Raw genomic sequence first — 17,746 nt, 5'->3', positions numbered from 1 at the left:
TCATCTTACCAGTACATGCATTAGTATGAATTGCTAAAAGACAACTCTTAAAAAGTATAATCTAAACAGTTATTACTCTAAAATATTAATGATGTTTAAATATCACCATATATCCAGTCAATGATTAAATTTCTCTAATAATTATCTTACAAATATTTTTAAACATTTGTTTTGCTCAAATCAGAAATTAAACCAAATCAACACATTTAATTTGCTTAAGAAATCTCTTAAGTCATTTTAGATTTATAGTTCCTCTTACTCCCTCTTGTTTTTTCCTTGCAGTATATTTATTGACATAACTGGGTCATTTTATTCAGAGTTTCATACATTCTGGATTTTGTTGATTGTTATGCCCAGGTTATCAGTTGACTTGTATTTTTGTTTCCTGTATTTACTATAAAGTGTCAGACTTTATTTTGGGGGGCTCCAAAATCACTGCAGATGATGATTGCAGCAGTGAAATTAAAAGATGCTTACTCCTTGGAAGGAAATTTATAACCAACCTAGATAGCATATTCAAAAGCAGAGACATTACTTTGCCAACAAAGGCCCATCTAGTCAAGGCTATGGTTTTTCCTGTGGTCATGTATGGATGTGAGAGTTGGACTGTGAAGAAGGCTGAGTGCCGAAGAATTGATGATTTTGAACTGTGGTATTGGAGAAGACCTTTGAGAGTCCCTTGGACTGTAAGGAGATCCAACCAGTCCATTCTGAATGAGATCAGTCCTAGGTGTTCTTTGGAAGGAATGATGCTAAAGCTGAAACTCCAGTACTTTGGCCACCTCATGCTAAGACTTGACTCACTGGAAAAGACTCTGATGCTGGGAGGGATTGGGTGCAGGAGGAGAAGGGGACGACAGGATGAGATGGCTGGATAGCATCACCGACTCAATGGACGTGAGTTTGAGTGAACTCTGGGAGTTGGTAATGGACAGTGAGGCCTGGCATGCTGCAATTCATGGAGTCGCAAGGAGTTGAACACGACTCAGTGACTGAACTGAACTGAACTAAGAGGCTAGACTAAGAGGCTAACTGAACTAAGCGGCTATGCTTGATCAGATCAGCCTCTGATTCCCCACCCCCCCACCCCACCCCACCCCCCCACCCCACCCCACCCCACCCCACCCCACCCCTCGCTTGGCTTGAGTGCTTTGTAAAAGGTTTATTGCACTTCCATCAGGAGAATGTCTGCTTTTCTGCTGTGTGGCACCAAAATTGTTTCTGGTGTCATCAGGCTGATCCATCTTAATCAGCCTTTGAAAATTTTAGCAGCCATTGTGAATCTTTGCCCTAGATCCATTATTTCAAAAGAAGGAGAAATGTAAATTTTAAAATACATTTGTAAGGGGCAAGCTGTGGGTGTGATGTGTGACAAAACTGTGCCATCTCCCTGTAAAGTCTGATCATCACAGGAGTCTTCACTAAGTTAGTAAGCACACAGCATTGGCCAGGACACTGTACAAATGCAAGACTTACTGTGGAAGGATGCAAGGATGATCCAGACCTAAAGTGGAAAAAGCAATGGTCAAGCCTTCAGCGCATGTTGTACTAATTGTAATTTTTAACAATAACATTTGTAGGGTAAAGAATAGAGAAACACCACTGAAATATACCTATCCTTGCTTTCAGCCCATTTATCCATTGAGGCTTGAGAGTAGTGGGAAAGAATAATCCCACTCCTTGACCCTCAACCTGATCACTGTTGATGACTTTCATTTTCCCACCCTGAAGGAATAGGGGAGAAAGGCCAAAATCAAGTGGAAAGAGATGGGAAGGGCAATTCCAGACCAACAGCTTTGGCTACCTACCATTCAATTGGATTTTAGTCACCACACTTTTTAAACTAAATTTTGTATAGTCTGTGAACGAATCAAACTTAATAGCTTTATGAAATATTTGGGATGAATATGAATTCTTTAGAATCTGGCCTTAACTCATGGTTTAACATGCCTGCTACATTATAATTGATCTATAGGAGCAAATGTAATGGAGCACTATACTGGAATGTCAGTAAGGGTTTTATTTGACTCCCTCTCAACTAATGAAGGAAAGTGCTGATCCCCTAGAGATTGTTGTGTTGACCAGATATGTTAAACATGAACTTCATGATGACAATAGACTCCACACAGGCAAGCCCTATTGATTCCCAGAGTGATTTTGATAATGTGATAGATGAATGAAAATGTCTTCTGTGAAAGATTATTTGCCTGTGTGTGTGTGTGTAATTTGTGCCAAAGACTAATGCAGCATGAAAAAAGCAAGAAATAATTTCAACTGGATTAATAGAAAGATTTAGCTCTTCTGTGGTGGCTTTTTTAAAATATAAATTTATTTATTTTAATTGGAGGCTAATTACTTTCCAATATTGTATTGGGTTTGCCATACACTGACATGAATCCACCACTGGTGTACATGTGTTCCCCATCCTGAACCCCCCTCCCACCTCCATCTCCCTCCCCCTCCCATCGCCCTGGGTTATCCCAGTGCACCAGCCCCGACCACCCTGTATCATGCATCGAACTTGGACTGGTGGTTCATTACACATATGATAATATACATGTTTCAATGCCATTCTCCCAAATCATGCCACCCTCCCCCAACTCTGTGGGAGACTGTTCTATACATCTGTGTCACTTTTACTGTCTCGCATAAGGGGTTATTGTTACCATCTTTCTAGATTCCATATATATGTGTTAGTATACTGATTGTAGCCATGAAATTAAAAGACATTTACTCCTTGGAAGGAAAGTTATGACCATCCTAGACAGCATGTTAAAAAACAGAGACATTACTTTGCCAACAAAGGTCCGTCTAGTCAAGGCTATGGTTTTTCCAGTGGTCATGTATGGATGTGAGAGTTGGACTGTGATTTCCAGTGGTCATGTATGGATGTGAGAGTTGGACTGTGAAGAAAGCTGAGCGACAAAGAATTGATGCTTTTGAACTGTGGTGTTGAAGAAGACTCTTGAGTGTCCCTTGGACTGTAAGGAGATCCAACCAGTCCATTCTAAAGGAGATCAGTTCTGGGTGTTCATTGGAAGGACTGATACTAAAGCTGAAACTCCAATACTTTGGCCACCTCATGCCAAGGGCTGACTCATTGGAAAAGACTTTGATGCTGGGAGGAATTGGGGACAGGAGGAGAAGGGGACGACAGAGGATGAGATGCCTGGATGGCATCACCAACTTTATGGACATGAGTTTTAGTGAACTCTGGGAGTTGCTGATGGACAGGGAAGCCTGGCATGGTTTGGTTCATGGGGTCACAAAGAGTCGGACACGACTGAGTGACTGAACTGAACTGAACTGAACTGATACTGTATTTCATTTTTAAAATTCTTTGCTAAAAGGGAGGCCAACATGCAGCTGCATTTGATTTTTCAAGAGTTCAGAAAAAGAGATTTAGCTTCCATTTCATGTTTTTGTGCCCTGATTTCTCTCTTTCCCAGTTCTATTTATACATTGGAAGGCTTTAGAAGTCAGAGTCTCCTGCTACTTAGTAATTTCTCAAGGGAGGGACAACCATTTTTCTGTGTAAAGATTAATTACTAAAGACATGACTTTAAGTGCTCTAATTCTGTTATAACAAACAGTAAAAGTAAATGCTTGTGAAAATAAAAATCCTGATTTATGGGCATTTTTCCTAATAAAGATGAACAATGGATGAGATAGATGCAAAAATGTCAATACAGTAACTATAACTCTGTTGACCTAGAACGTTTTGCAGGTGACGTGGACTATATCAAAGAGATTCTCCTTCAAGAGATTTTATAACCCCAGCTATATCCTCAGATTTTGAAAGAGTAGGTTAATACAGCTGATTGTTGTTCAGTTGTTAGTTCATGTTTGAATCTTTGTGGAGTCCTCATGGACTCTGTCATGCCAGTCTTTCCTGTTCTTCACTATCTCCAGGACTTTGCTCAAACTCATGTCCATTGAGTGAGTAATGCCATCCACCCTCTGTCAACCCATTCTCCTCCTGCCTTCAACCTTTCCCAGCATCAGGGTCTTTTCCAGTGAATCAGCCCTTCACATTAGGTAGCCAAAGCATTGGTGCTTCAGCTTAAGCATCAGCACTTCCAAGGACTATGTGAGGTTTATTTCCTTTAGATTGACTGATTTGATCTCCGGGCTGTCCAAGGGATTCTCAAGACTCTTCTCCAGCACCACAATTAGAATAAAAGCAATTATTCGGTGCTCAGCCTTCTTTATGATCCACCTCTCACATTTGTACATGACTACTGAAAAAACCACGGCTTTGACTATAGGGACTTCTAAAGGGAAAATAATGTCTCTGCTTTTTAATACACTGTCTCAACTCAGTTCAGTTCAGTCGCTCAGTCGTGTCCAGCTCTTTGAAGCCCCATAAACTGCAGCATGCCAGGCTTCCCTGTCCATCACCAAATTCCGGAGCTTACTCGAACTCAGGTCCATTGAGTCAGTGATGCCATCCAACCATCTCATCCTCTGTCTCCCCTTCTTCCACCTTCAATCTTTCCCAGCATCAAGGTCTTTTCCAGTGAGTCAGTTCTTTGCATCAGGTGGCCAAAGTATTGGAGATTCAGCGTCAGCATTAGTCCTTCCAGTGAATATTCAGGACTGATTTCCCTTAGGATAGATTGGTTGGATCTCCTTGAAGTCCAAGGGACTCTCAAGAGTCTTCTCCAACACTACAGTTAAACAGCCTCAATTCTTTTGTGCTCAGCTTTCTTTATAGTCCAACTCTCACATCCATACCTGACTACTGGAAAAACAATAGCTTTCACTAGACAGACTTTGTTGGCAAAAGAATGACCAACCTACACAGCATATTAAAAAACAGAAACATTACTTTGCCAAAAAAGGTCCATCTAGTCAAAGCTATGGTTTTTCCAGTAGTCATGAGTGGATGTAAGAGTTGGTCTATCAAGAAAATTGAGCAAAAAAGAATTGAGGCTTTTGAACTGTGGTGTTGGAGAAGACTCTTGAGAGTCCCTTGGACTGTAAGGAGATCCAACCAGTCCATCCTAATGGAAATCAGTCCTGAATATTCATTGGAAGGACTAATGCTGATGCTGAAACTCCAATACTTTGGCCACCTGATTCTAAGAACTGACTCATTTGAAAAGACCCTAATGCCGGGAAAGATTGAAAATGGGAGAAAAGGGGGATGACAGAGGATGAGATGGTAGGATGGTATCACCAACTCAATGGATATAAGTTTGAGTAAGCCCCGGGAGTTGGTGATGGATAGGGAAGCCTGGTATGCTGCAGTCCATGGAGCTGCAAAGAGCCAGACATGACTGAGAGACTGAACTGAACTGAGGTTGGTCATAGCTTGTCTTTCAAGGAGCAAATGTCTTTTAATTTCATGTCTGCAGTCACAATCTGCAGTGATTTTGGAGCCCAAGAAAATAAAGTTTCACTGTTTCCATTGCTTTTCCATATATTTGTCACGAAGTGATAAGACTGATCCTAGTTTTCTGAATGTTGAGGTTTCAGCTAAGTTTTTCACTCTCCTCTTTCACTTTCATCAAGAAGCTCTTTTGTTTTTCTTCACTTTCTACCATAGGGTAGTGTCATCTGCATATCTGAGGTTACTGATATTTCTCTAAGCAATCTTTTTTTTAATATAAATTTATTTATTTTAATTGGAGGCTAATTACTTTAAATTATTGTATTGGTTTTGCCGTATATCAACATGAATCCACCACGGCTGAACACATGTTCCCCATCCCCACCCCCCTCCCACCTCTTTCCCCATACCATCCTTCTGGGTCATCCCAGTGCACCAGCCCCATTCTCTAAGCAATCTTGATTCCCTCTTGTGCTTCACCCAGCCTGGCATTTTGCATGATGCACTCTGCATATGAGTTAAATAAGCAGGGTGACAATATACAGCCTTGACATACTCCTTTCCCAATTTGGAAACAGTTTGTTGTTCCACGTCCAGTTCTAACTGTTGCTTCTTGACCTGCAGACATCCTGGAATATGAAGTCAAGTGGGCCTTAGGAAGGATCACTGTGAACAAAGCTAGTGGAGGTGATCAAATCCTGGTTGAGCTATTTCAAATCCAAAAAGATGATGCTGTGAAAGCACTGCACTCAATATGCCAGCAAATTTGGAAAACTCAGCAGTGGCCACAGGAATGGAAAATGTCAGTTTTCATTCCAATCCCAAAGAAAGACAATGCCAAAGAATGTTCTAGCTACCGAACAATTGCACTCATCTCACACACTAACAAAGGAATTGTCAAAATTCTCCAAGTCTGGCTTCAACAGTATGTGAACCATGAACTTCCAAATGTTCAAACTGGATTTAGAAAAGGCAGAGGGACCAGAGACCAAATTGCCAACATCCGTTGGATCATTGAAAAATCAAGAGCATTCCAGAAAACATCTACTTGTACTTTATTGACTACGCCAGAGCCTTTTACTGTGTGGATCACAAAAAACTGTGGGAAATTCTTAAAGAAATGGGAATACCATACCACCATACCTGCCCCCTGAGAAATATACTGTCTAGGTTTGTCATAGCTTTTCTTCCAAGGAGCAAGTGTCTTTTAATTTCTTCACTGCAGTTACCATCTACAGATATTTGGGAGCCCAATAAAATTAGATCTGCCACTGTTTCCATTTTTTCCCATCTCTTTGCCATGAAGTGATGGAACTGGATGCCATGATCTTAGTTTTCTGAATGTTGATTTTTAAGCCAGGTTTTTTTCACTCTTCTTTCACCTTCATCAAAAGGCTCTTTAGTTATTCACTTTCTGTCATTAGGATGGTATCATTTGCATATCTGAGATTGTTGATATTTCTCCTGGCAATCTTGATTCCAGCTTGTAATTCATCCAGCCAGGCATTTCACAGGGCTTCCCTGGTAGCTCAGCTGGTAAAAAATAAATAAATAAAAATAAATAAAAATCCACTTGCAATGCAAGAGACCCTGGTTCTAAATTCCCAGGTCAGGAAGATCCCCTATAGAAGGGATAGATAGGTTACCCAATCCAGTATTTTTGGGTTTCCTGGTGGCTAAGATGGTAAAGAATCCACCTGCAATGCTGGAGACCTGGGTTCAATCCTTGGGCTTGGAAGACATGAAGTACCCTACATATAATTTAAATGAGCAGTGTAACAATACACAGCCTTGATGTACTCCCTTCCCAGTTTTGAACCAGTCCATTGTTCCATGTCCAGTTCTAACTGTTGCTTCTTGACCTGCATACAGGTTTCTCAGAAGGCAGATAAGTTGGTCTGGTATTCCCTCCTCTTTAAGAATTTTCTACAGTTTATTGTAATCCACACCATCAAAGGCTTTATCAAGGTCAATGAGTCAGAAGTAAATGTTTTTCTGAAACTCTCTTGCTTTTACTATGATCCAATGGATATTGGCAGTTTGATCTCTGATTCCTCTGCCTTTTCTAAATCCAGCTAGCACATCTGGAAGTTCTTGATTCACATACTTTTGAAGCCTAGCTTGAAGAATTTTGAACATTACCTTGCTAGCATGTGAAATGAGTGAAATCATGTGGTAGTCTGAGCATGCTTTGGCATTGCCCTTCTTTGGTACTGGAATGAAAACACCATTTCCAGTCCTGTGGCCATTCCTGAGTTTTCCAAATTTACTGGCATATTGGATTGAACACTTTAACAGCATCATCTTTCAAGCTTCAGGACTAGGGAACTGGGGCTGGGGGTCCCCCTCCTGGGCTCACCACGGGGTTCACCATGCACACCATGCATGTACTCCCCAATTGCCAGACCCCTAGCAGGCAGGAAGAACACTTCCCCAAATCAGAGTAGGGAGAGGTGGGATGAGTATGTGTGTGCTTAGTTGCTCAGTCCTGCTCAACATTTTGCGACACCATGGACAATAGCCAACCAGGCTACTCTGTCCATGGGGATTCTCCAGGCAAGAATACTGGAGTGGGTAGTTTGTCCCTTTGGTAGGGGGTCTTCCTCACCTAGGGATTGAACCAGGGTCTCATATCTGCATAAGCAAGCAGGTTGTTTGCCAATAGTGCCACCTGGGAACCCTCCATGACAATGTGTAAAGTGCATGTGGAATAAGTATATATGTATCAGTTCAGTTCAGTATCTCAGTCTTGTCCGACTCTTTGCGACCCCATGGACTGCAGCACGCCAGGCTTCCCTGTCCATCACCAACTCCTGGAGCTTCCTCAAACTCATGTCCATTGAGTCAGTAATGCCATCCAACCATATAGTCCTCTGTCATCTCCTTCTCCTCCCACATTCAATCTTACCCAGCATCAGGATCTTTTCCAAAGAGTCATTTCTTCACATCAGGTGGCCAGTGTATTGGAGCTTCAGCTTCATCATCAGTCCTTCCAATGAATATTCAGGACTGATTTCCTTTATGATTGGCATCTCCTTGCAGTCCAAGAGACTCTCAAGAGTCTTCTCCAATACCACAGTTCAAAAGTACCACAGTTCGGCACTCAGCTTTCTTTATAGTCCAACTCTCACATCCATACATGACTACTGGAAAAACCATAGCTTTGATAAGATGGACCTTTGTTGGCAAAGTAATGTCTCTGCTTTTTAATATGCTGTCTAGGTTGGTCATAGCTTTTCTTCCAAGGAGCAAGTGTCTTAATTTCATGGCTGCAATCACCAACTGTGGTGATTTTGGAGCACCCCAAAAAAAGTTTCTAACTGTTTCCATTGTTTCCCCATGAAGTGGGAAAACACTACTTACCATGAAGTAATGGAACCAGATGACATGATCTTAGTTTTCTGAATGTTGAGTTTTAAGCCAGGTTTTTCACTCTCCTCTATCACTTTCATCAGGAGGCTGTTTAATTCCTCTTCGCTTTCTGCAATAAGGATGGTATCATCTGCTTATCTGAGGTTATTGATATTTCTCCTGGAAATATTGATTCCAGCTTCTGCTTCATGCATCCCAGCATTTCACATGATGTGCTCTGCATATAAGTCAAATAAGCAGGGTGAATATGCAACCTTGATGTACTCCTTTCGCAGTTTAAAACCAGTCTGTTGTTCCATGTCCAGTTCTAACTATTGCTTCTTGAACTGCGTACAGATTTCTCAGAAGGCAGGCCAGGTGGTATGGTATTCCCATCTCTTTAAGAATTTCTGAAGTTTTTTGTGATCCACACAGTCAAAGGCTTTGGTGTAGTCAATAAAGAAGAAGTAAATGTTTTTCTGAAACTCTCTTGTTTTTTCAATTATTCAACAGATGTTAGCAATTTAATGTCTGGTTCCTCTGTCTTTTCTAAATCCAGTTTGAACATCTGGAAGTTCACATTTTGCTTACTGTTGAAGCCTGGCTTGGAGAATTTTGAGCATTCCTTAGCTAGTGTGTGAAATGAGTGCAATTGTGCGATAGTTTGAACATTCTTTGGCATTGCCTTTCTTTGGGATTGGAATGAAAACTGACGTTTTCTATTCCTGTGGCCACTGCTGAGTTTTCCAAATTTGCTGGCATATGGAGTGCAATGCTTTCACAGCATCATCTTTTTGGATTTGAAATAGCTCAACCAGGATTCAATCACCACCACTAGCTTTGTTCACAGTGACCCTTCCTAAGGCCCACATTACTTCGCATTCCAGGATGTCTGGCTCTAAGAGAGTGATCACACCATGGTGGTGATCTGGGTCATGAAGATCTTTTTTGTGTAGTTTTCTGTGTATTCTTACCACCTCTTCTTAAAACCTTCTGCTTCTGTTAGGTCCATACCATTTCTGCCCTTTCTTGTGCCTGTCTTTGCATATAATGTTTCCTTAGTATCTCTAATTTTCTTGAACAGATCCCTAGTTTTTCTCTGTCTATTTTTTTCCCTTATTTATTTGCATGATCACTGAGGAAGTCTTTCTTACTTCTCCTTGCTATTTTTTGGAACTCTGGATTCAAATGGGTATATCTTTCTTTTTTTCATTTGCTTTTTGCTTCTCTTCTTTTCTCAGTTCTTTGTAAGGCCTAGTCAGACAACCACTTTGCTTGCATTTTTACATTTATTTTTCTTGGGGATGGTCTTGATCACTGTCTCCTGTACAATGTCTTGAGCCTCCATCCACGCTTCCTCAGGAAGTCTATCAGATCTAGTCTTTGAATCTATTTGTCACTTCCACTGTATAATCATAAGAGATTTGATTTAGGTCATATATGAATGGTCTAGTGGTTTTGCCTACTTTCTTCAATTTAAGTCTGAATTTAAGGAGTTCATGATCAGAGCCACAGTCAGCTCCTGGTCTTGTTTTTGTGGACTGTGTAGAGCATCTCCATCTTGGCTGCAAAGAATATATCAATCTGATTTCAGTGACTATCTTGTGATATCCATATGTAGAGTCTTCTCTTATGTTCTTGGGATAGGGTGTTTGCTATGACCAGTGTGTTTTCCTGGCAAACCCGTATTTTCCTTTGCCCTGCTTCATTTTGTACTCTGAGGCCAAATTTGCCAGTAAATATGTATAGTTGTATTGAAAAAGTTAAAGTGTTATGCTCAGCTGTGTTTCATTCTTTGTGACCCATGGTCTGTAGCCCACCAGGCTCCTCTATCCATTGAATTCTCAGGCAAGAATACTGGAGTGGGTAGTCATTCCCTTCTTCAGGTGATCTTATATTTGTAATAGATTGTTCCCTTAGAGTTCAGTTGGTAAAGAATCTGCCTGCAGTGCAGAAGACCCTGGTTCAATTCCTGAGTTGGTAAGATCCCCTGAAGTGGGATAGGCTACCCATTTCAGTATTCTTGGGCTTCTCTTGTAGCTCAGTTGGTAAAGAATCTGCTTGCAACCCAGGAGACCTGGGTTCAATCCCTGGTTTGGGAAGATCCTCAGGAGAAGGGAACAGCTACCCACTCCAGTATTCTGGCCTGGGAAATTCAATGGACTATATGGTCCATGAGGTCACAAAGAGTCAGATGTGACTGAGTGACTTTCACTTTCACCTTTCTTTTCTTTCATATATATAATGAGGAGTGAATGGTAACCCACTCCAGTATTCTACCTGGATAACCCCAGGGACTGAGGAACCTGGTTGGCTACAGTTCATGGGGTTGCACATGAACTGCTTCAGGCACAACTGAAGCAACTTAGCACAGCAGCATATATATATAATATATGTGAAGCATTTACTTATATAAATATTAATGCTTATATAAATATTAACTTAATATTTATATAAATTTTAAGCATGTATTTATATAAATATATTATGTTAAAATAATATATACTAGTAATTTATATAAATATTAACTGTTAATATTTATATAAATATTAACATTACATAATGTGTGTCAGGTGTTGATTCATACTGTGAAGTAGTTAGGAAAGACCATGAATATAAGGTAATATTTGAGCAATGGCATGAAGGAAGTAAGGGAATGAGCCATGTGGCTACCTGGGGAAGAACATCTCAGATGAAAAATGAGTGGCAGAGCCCTGAGAAAAGTGTACATAGAACAGCAAGGAGGCTGACTTGGCTAGAACAGGGTGGGGCAAAAGTAGAGCCATTTAAAATAGTATCAGAGGTGAGGGAGCATTTGTCCACGTGTATGTATCTGTGTATGTGTGTGTATAAGATCAAACCCCTGTCCTTTTTGTTTCATTGAGTTTTATTAATGAAGCCTTGGGTATTTTTCAATGATTATCATTTACTCTGCACAACTGTACATAATATATAACTACAGTCGGCTTTATAGCAGAGATAATATAATCCCATGCATCTGATCCATGGTTGATCAACCCCTCTTAATGACATAGCAAAGAGATGACTCATTTGCCACAAAAAAATTTTCAATATGTTTGTTGGCCATCTGTATATCTTCTTTAGAGAAATGTCTGTTTAGGTCTTTCACCCATTTTTTGATTGAGCTGTTTGTTTTTCTGGTATCGAGCTTCATGAAGTGAAAGTGAAAGTCACTCAGTCATGTCCAACTCTTTGCCACCCCATGGATGATACTTGTCCATGGAATTCTCCAGGCCAGAATACTGGAGTGGGTAGCTGTTCCCTTCAGGGGATCTTCCCAACCTGGTGATTGAACCCAGGTCTGCTGCATTGTAGGCAGATTCTTTACCCACTGAGCCTCAAGGGAAGCCCATCAAGCTTCATGAGCTGTTTGTAAATTTTGAAGATTAATCCTCCATCAGTTTTTTCATTTGCAATTATTTTCTCCCATTCTAAGGGTTGTCTTTCATCTTGTTTATATTTTCCTCTGCTTTTAAGTTTAATTAGGCCCCACTTATTTATTTGTGCTTTTATTTTCATTACTCTAGGAGGTGGGTCAAAGAAGATCTTACAATGATGCATGTCAAAGAGTGTTCTGACTATGGTTTCCTCTAAGAGTTTTACAGTTTCTGGCCTTACATTTTAGTTCTTTAATCCATTCTGAGTTTATTTTTGTGTATGGTGTTAAGAAGTATCCTAATTTCATTCTTTTACATGTAGCTGTCCAGTTTCCCAGCACCACTTATTGAAGAGGCTGTCTTTTCTCCATTATATATCCTTGCCTCCTTTGTCAAAGATAAAGTGCCCATAGCTGTGTTGGCTTACATCTGTGCCTTCTATCTTATTCCATTGATGTATATTTCTGCTTTTGTGCCAGTGCCATACTGTCTTGATGACTGTAGCTTTGCAGTATAGTCTGAAGTCAGAAAGGTTGATTCTTCCAGCTGTTTTCCTTTCTTAAGACTGCTTTGGCTATTCAGGGTTTTTTGTGTTTTCATACAAATTTTAAAATTGTTTGTTCTAGTTCTGCGGAAATTGCCATTGGTAATTTGACAGGCATTACATTGATACTGTAGATTGCTCAAACTTCTGTCTTAAGCTTCGTTTATTCTGTCCTCTCTTGCCATGTTTCTTTCCATGTGGCTTCTCTGTTGAAAGTCAAGCAGTTCTGTCAGGGGAAAGAGGCCATGGAAGATGGAGACCAGGGAAAAAGAGTTCAGATTCTGCAGAAGCTTCTGGGTGTGTTTGCAGAGATGGGATGGGGATAGATAGGAAAAATAGTTAAGAGTCAGTTAAGAGCCTACAAGACATGCAAATCTTTCCTTTACTAATGTTGGTTTTGGTGCATTTTTATGTTTGCAATCTTATCTCTTTTTCAACTTACAAACATCTTGTTCTGCCTTTCTACCTTGCTAGGAGTCAGGGAAGTGAGTGATTGAATAATCTATCCTGCTATGATTATCTTTAATGCTTCATTTCTTCACTTATATTTAAACCACATATTATAAAGCTACAGAGCAAGACATTTAAGAAATAAAACACCAATTAAAATAAAATCCCTGCTGCATTATCTTCCCCTTCCCTAAATTCCACCCTCCCAGGACAGGATAGAATATTTGCTCTTATATATTTTTACAGTCAATAAAGCAAACACAAACTCTGTATGTTTAAGAAGTAAATTGAATTAGATACTGTTCAGGTTGCAGAGAATTTCAGGACACTTCAACATCAGGAGGATTTGTATAAATATATGATGCAGAGTATAGATTGAGAGGGTTTTTTGCAACATTAAAAAAAATTATTGAATTCAGTTAGTCCAACAGTTTTTTTTTTTGTTGAACACCTATAGCTCATGTCTTTTTATGTGACACTTCAAATCACAACATTGCATCACAAAGAAGAAAAAGATGAAACAAGGAGTGGATTTCGAAATCCATGGTTATAAGAATCCTAAAAGGAAATAGGTCCAGTAGAGTGTATATCAAGTGACCAGTGATGTTGGCTATTGAGTAGTATCCCTACTAAAAAGCTATGGGGCCATGGGCATAGCTCTGTTATGCCCACCACAGCTTCAGCTCCTTGACTGTTACCCTACAGGTCTTTCCTTATGGACCCAGCCAGATATTTCTTATGACTACCTGTAAACTAGCCATGGCTGAGTAGTGCTATGAGAAGCAACTTAACTAAATATAGAAACAAAGTCATCTCTGGTATCTTAGTACCCTATTATTGCTGCCATCTGGGTCTAAACACAGAAATATTGTTGTTTTTGTTTGTTTGACAGAGAATAGATGTTTTTAATTTGTCAAAGTTTTTTCCATAGTTGAGGAAAAAGAATCAAAAGTCAGAATTCAAGGTTTTTTTATCCTAGGAAAATAATCACAAGATGAAGCTAGACATAAATTGTAGTTGTCTGTTTTTTCATAGCCTAAGAAACTTTGGCTTGAGAGGTAGTTTATTATTTATCAGGAAAAAATATGTCAGTTTGTATCTCAGAGAAATGTGGCCCTTGTTACCTAATGTAGAATTTGGTCCATCCTGTGCCTCTCCATCATCTCCTCCTACTCCTCACAACTTGTGCACTCAGGCAGAGTTAATTTTACATGATGGAGAGATCAATTTAGAAATTCAGCATTGAAATAATTCCTTTGTCAATAATGATTTTTAAATGAACCAATTTTCTCTGAACACTGTGATTAGGATAATCACTCTGTTCGAATGTATACAGTAGAGTTAAAGGATATTTAAGCAGTGAAGGTTAATTATTCTATTTTTTCTATGAATCAGTTCAGTTCAGTTCAGTTCAGTCGCTCAGTCATGTCCGATTCTTTGCAACCCCATGAATCGCAGCACGCCAGGCCTCCCTGTCAATCATCATCTCCCGGAGTTCACTCAGACTCACGTCCATCGAGTCCATGATACCATCCAGCCATCTCATCCTCTGTCGTGCCCTTCTCCTCCTGCCCCTAATCCCTCCCAGCATCAGAGTCTTTTCCAATGAGTCAACTCTTCGCATGAGGTGGCCAAAGTACTGGAGCTTCAGCTTTAGCATCATTCCTTCCAAAGAAATCCCAGGGTTGATCTCCTTCAGAATGGACTGGTTGGATCTCCTTGCAGTCCAAGGGACTCTCAAAGGTCTTCTCCAACACCACACTTCAAAAGCATCGATTCTTCGGCACTCAGCCTTCTTCACAGTCCAACTCTCACATCCATACATGACTGCAGGAAAAACCATAGCCTTGACTAGACGGACCTTAGTCGGCAAAGTAATGTCTCTGCTTTTGAATATGCTATATAGGTTGCTCATAACTTTTCTTCCAAAGAGTAAATGTGTTTTAATTTCATGGCTGCAGTGATTTTGGAGCCCCCAAAAATAAAGTCTGACACTGTTTCCACTGTTTCCCCATCTATTTCCCATGAAGTGATGGGACCGGATGCCATGATCTTCCTTGCCCGAATGTTAAGCTTTAAGCCAACTTTTTCGCTCTCTTCTTTCACTTTCATCAAGAGGCTTTTTAGCTCCTCTTCACTTTCTGCCATAAGGGTGGTGTCATCTGCATATCTGAGGTTATTGATATTTCTTCCAGCAATCTTGATTCCAGCTTGTGTTTCTTCCAGTCCAGCATTTCTCATGATGTACTCTGCATATAAGTTAAATAAACAGGGTGACAATATACAGCCTTGAGTACTCCTTTTCCTATTTGGAACCAGTCTGTTGTTCCATGTCCAGTTCTAACTGTTGATTCCTGACCTGCATACAGATTTCTCAAGAGGCAGGTTAGGTATTCCCATCTCTTTCAGAATTTTCCACAGTTTATTGTGATTCACACAGTCAAAGGCTTTGGCATAGTCAATAAAGCAGAAATAGATGTTTTTCTGGAACTCTCTTGCTTTTTCCATGATCCAGCGGATGTTGACAATTTGATCTCTGGTTCCTCTGCCTTTTCTAAAACCAACTTGAACGTCAGGGAGTTGACGGTTCACGTATTGCTGAAGCCTGGCTTGGAGAATTTTGAGCATTACTTTACTAGCATGTGAGATGAGTGCAATTGTGAGGTAGTTTGAGCATTCTTTGGCACTGCCTTTCTTTGGGATTGGAATGAAAACTGACCTTTTCCAGTCCTGTGGCCACTGCTGAGTTTTCCAAATTTGCTGGCATATTGAGTGCAGCAGTTTCGCAGCATCATCTTTCAGGATCTGAAACAGCTCCACTGGAATTCCATCACCTCCACTAGCTTTGTTCAGTTAATATTTATATCCCAGTAGGATATCAGGATATATGCACTTGGGTTTTACTTTATGACTCTTGCAGATTCAAGTTGAACTAGGTATACTGGCTTGTAATAAATAGAGACGTTAACCAGGAAAATAACCAGTTATAATTTGATTATTTAAGAGAATTAATGCCATCATCCGTTTTTTATAGTCTTTATTTCCAAAGTCTTCTAATGTGGTTTCCCTGCACAAAAAGAAATACTGCTGAATTTTATTTGTGAGTAATTTATTTGGTATGGGTTTTCATTATGTTCTCACAAATTATCTTCAGAATTGGGTTGTTTTACTTTTATTTTACAATCATGTGATATATTTGAAAATGAAGACCCTGAGTGGGGTTGATAGGGGGAGAGACCTGACTTGCCTAATAATGACAAGATGCCTTTTGCATTTGATATGAATGCAGTGGAACCTCCCTCTGTTTCAGGGTGATTTGAGGTTGTTTTCCTAATAGAAGTGACTATCTGTCCCAATTTACCCACGCATCCATCTATCTTCTCCTATATCAGTCTCCTCATTTTTTGAGGAATTTTCTGGTTCACAAGGGGAGAAATCTGTAGCATGACGAGTGACAACTTGGTGAAAATGGAGGAGTAGGGAGGGAGAGAGCTAATATTTCTCCTCCCTGTGGGAGGTGGCTATGTTCATCTGAGGGATGAAATGCCTGTTCTCAAACTTGCTCTGGATTAGCTTCCATACCACTCCTCAACCAAGCTAGTCACTGAAATAACACAAAAGATACCTTATAGAAAAACAGAGATTATCAAACAAACCTCTCTCTTTCTCTCAACATACCCACATCCCAACAAAAATAAAAATAGAATTTGAGCCACTATTAGTTATCTTATTACTGTGTAACAAATTACCACACACCTAGGCTACAACAATCTACATTTATTATGTCACAGTTTCTGTAGGTTACAAATCCAGGCATTGGCTTAGCTGGATCCTCTGCAAGGCTACAACCAAGATGTTGGCCAGGGCTGGGTTCTCATCTAGAGGCTTGACTGGAGATTGATCCACTTCCAAACTCATTCAGTTCTTGGCAGAATTCATCTCCTTGTATCTTTAGGATGGGATCCCTGGCTTCTTGCTAGCTATCAGCTAGGGGTCACTCTCAGCTCCTAGAAGAACTGTAACTCATGGTCCTTGCTACATGGCCCTCTCCATAGGCCTTCTCACAGCAGGCAGCTTACTTCTTCAAAACATGAAAGGGAGAACGTCTCTAGTATCTGTCAGCTAGCAAGATGGAGACGTTGTAATCACAGGAGTGATTTTCTCAGCTTTGTCATAACCTAATGGCTAAAATCAAGTTAAACTCCCATGCCATGGAAGGAAATTGCACAAAGACATCAGTCACATGAGATGGGAATCATGGGGCCACCTTAGAACATGTCTACCAAACTACTATGAAATGATTATTTCATTATATCTCATCTCATTCCAAAATGGATGTGGACTAAATTATGGATATACAGTATAGTACAGAGACCACTGCACTGATATAGATGAGCAGTAAACCAAAAGGCACTTTGCATCTAGCTCAGCTATATCTAAGGTCAAGTGATTTTTCAGTGTATAGAACACTTTGTAATACATTTGCCAATCCCAGAAAGAACAATCATGGAATTTTGGTGAATAAGCATGATGTCTTAGTATAGAAACCCTGAATACTCATTGGAAGGATGGATGCTGAAGCTGAAGCTCTGATATTTTGGCCCCCTGATGTGAACAGTCGACTTATTGGGAAAGACCCTGATGCTGGGAAAGATTGAAAGTAAAAGG

The sequence above is a fragment of the Capra hircus genome, chromosome 5, assembly GCF_001704415.2.
Source record: "Capra hircus breed San Clemente chromosome 5, ASM170441v1, whole genome shotgun sequence".
NCBI lineage: Eukaryota > Metazoa > Chordata > Mammalia > Artiodactyla > Bovidae > Capra > Capra hircus.
The sequence above is the reverse complement of the archived record's forward strand: the minus strand, read 5'-3'. Positions refer to the sequence as shown.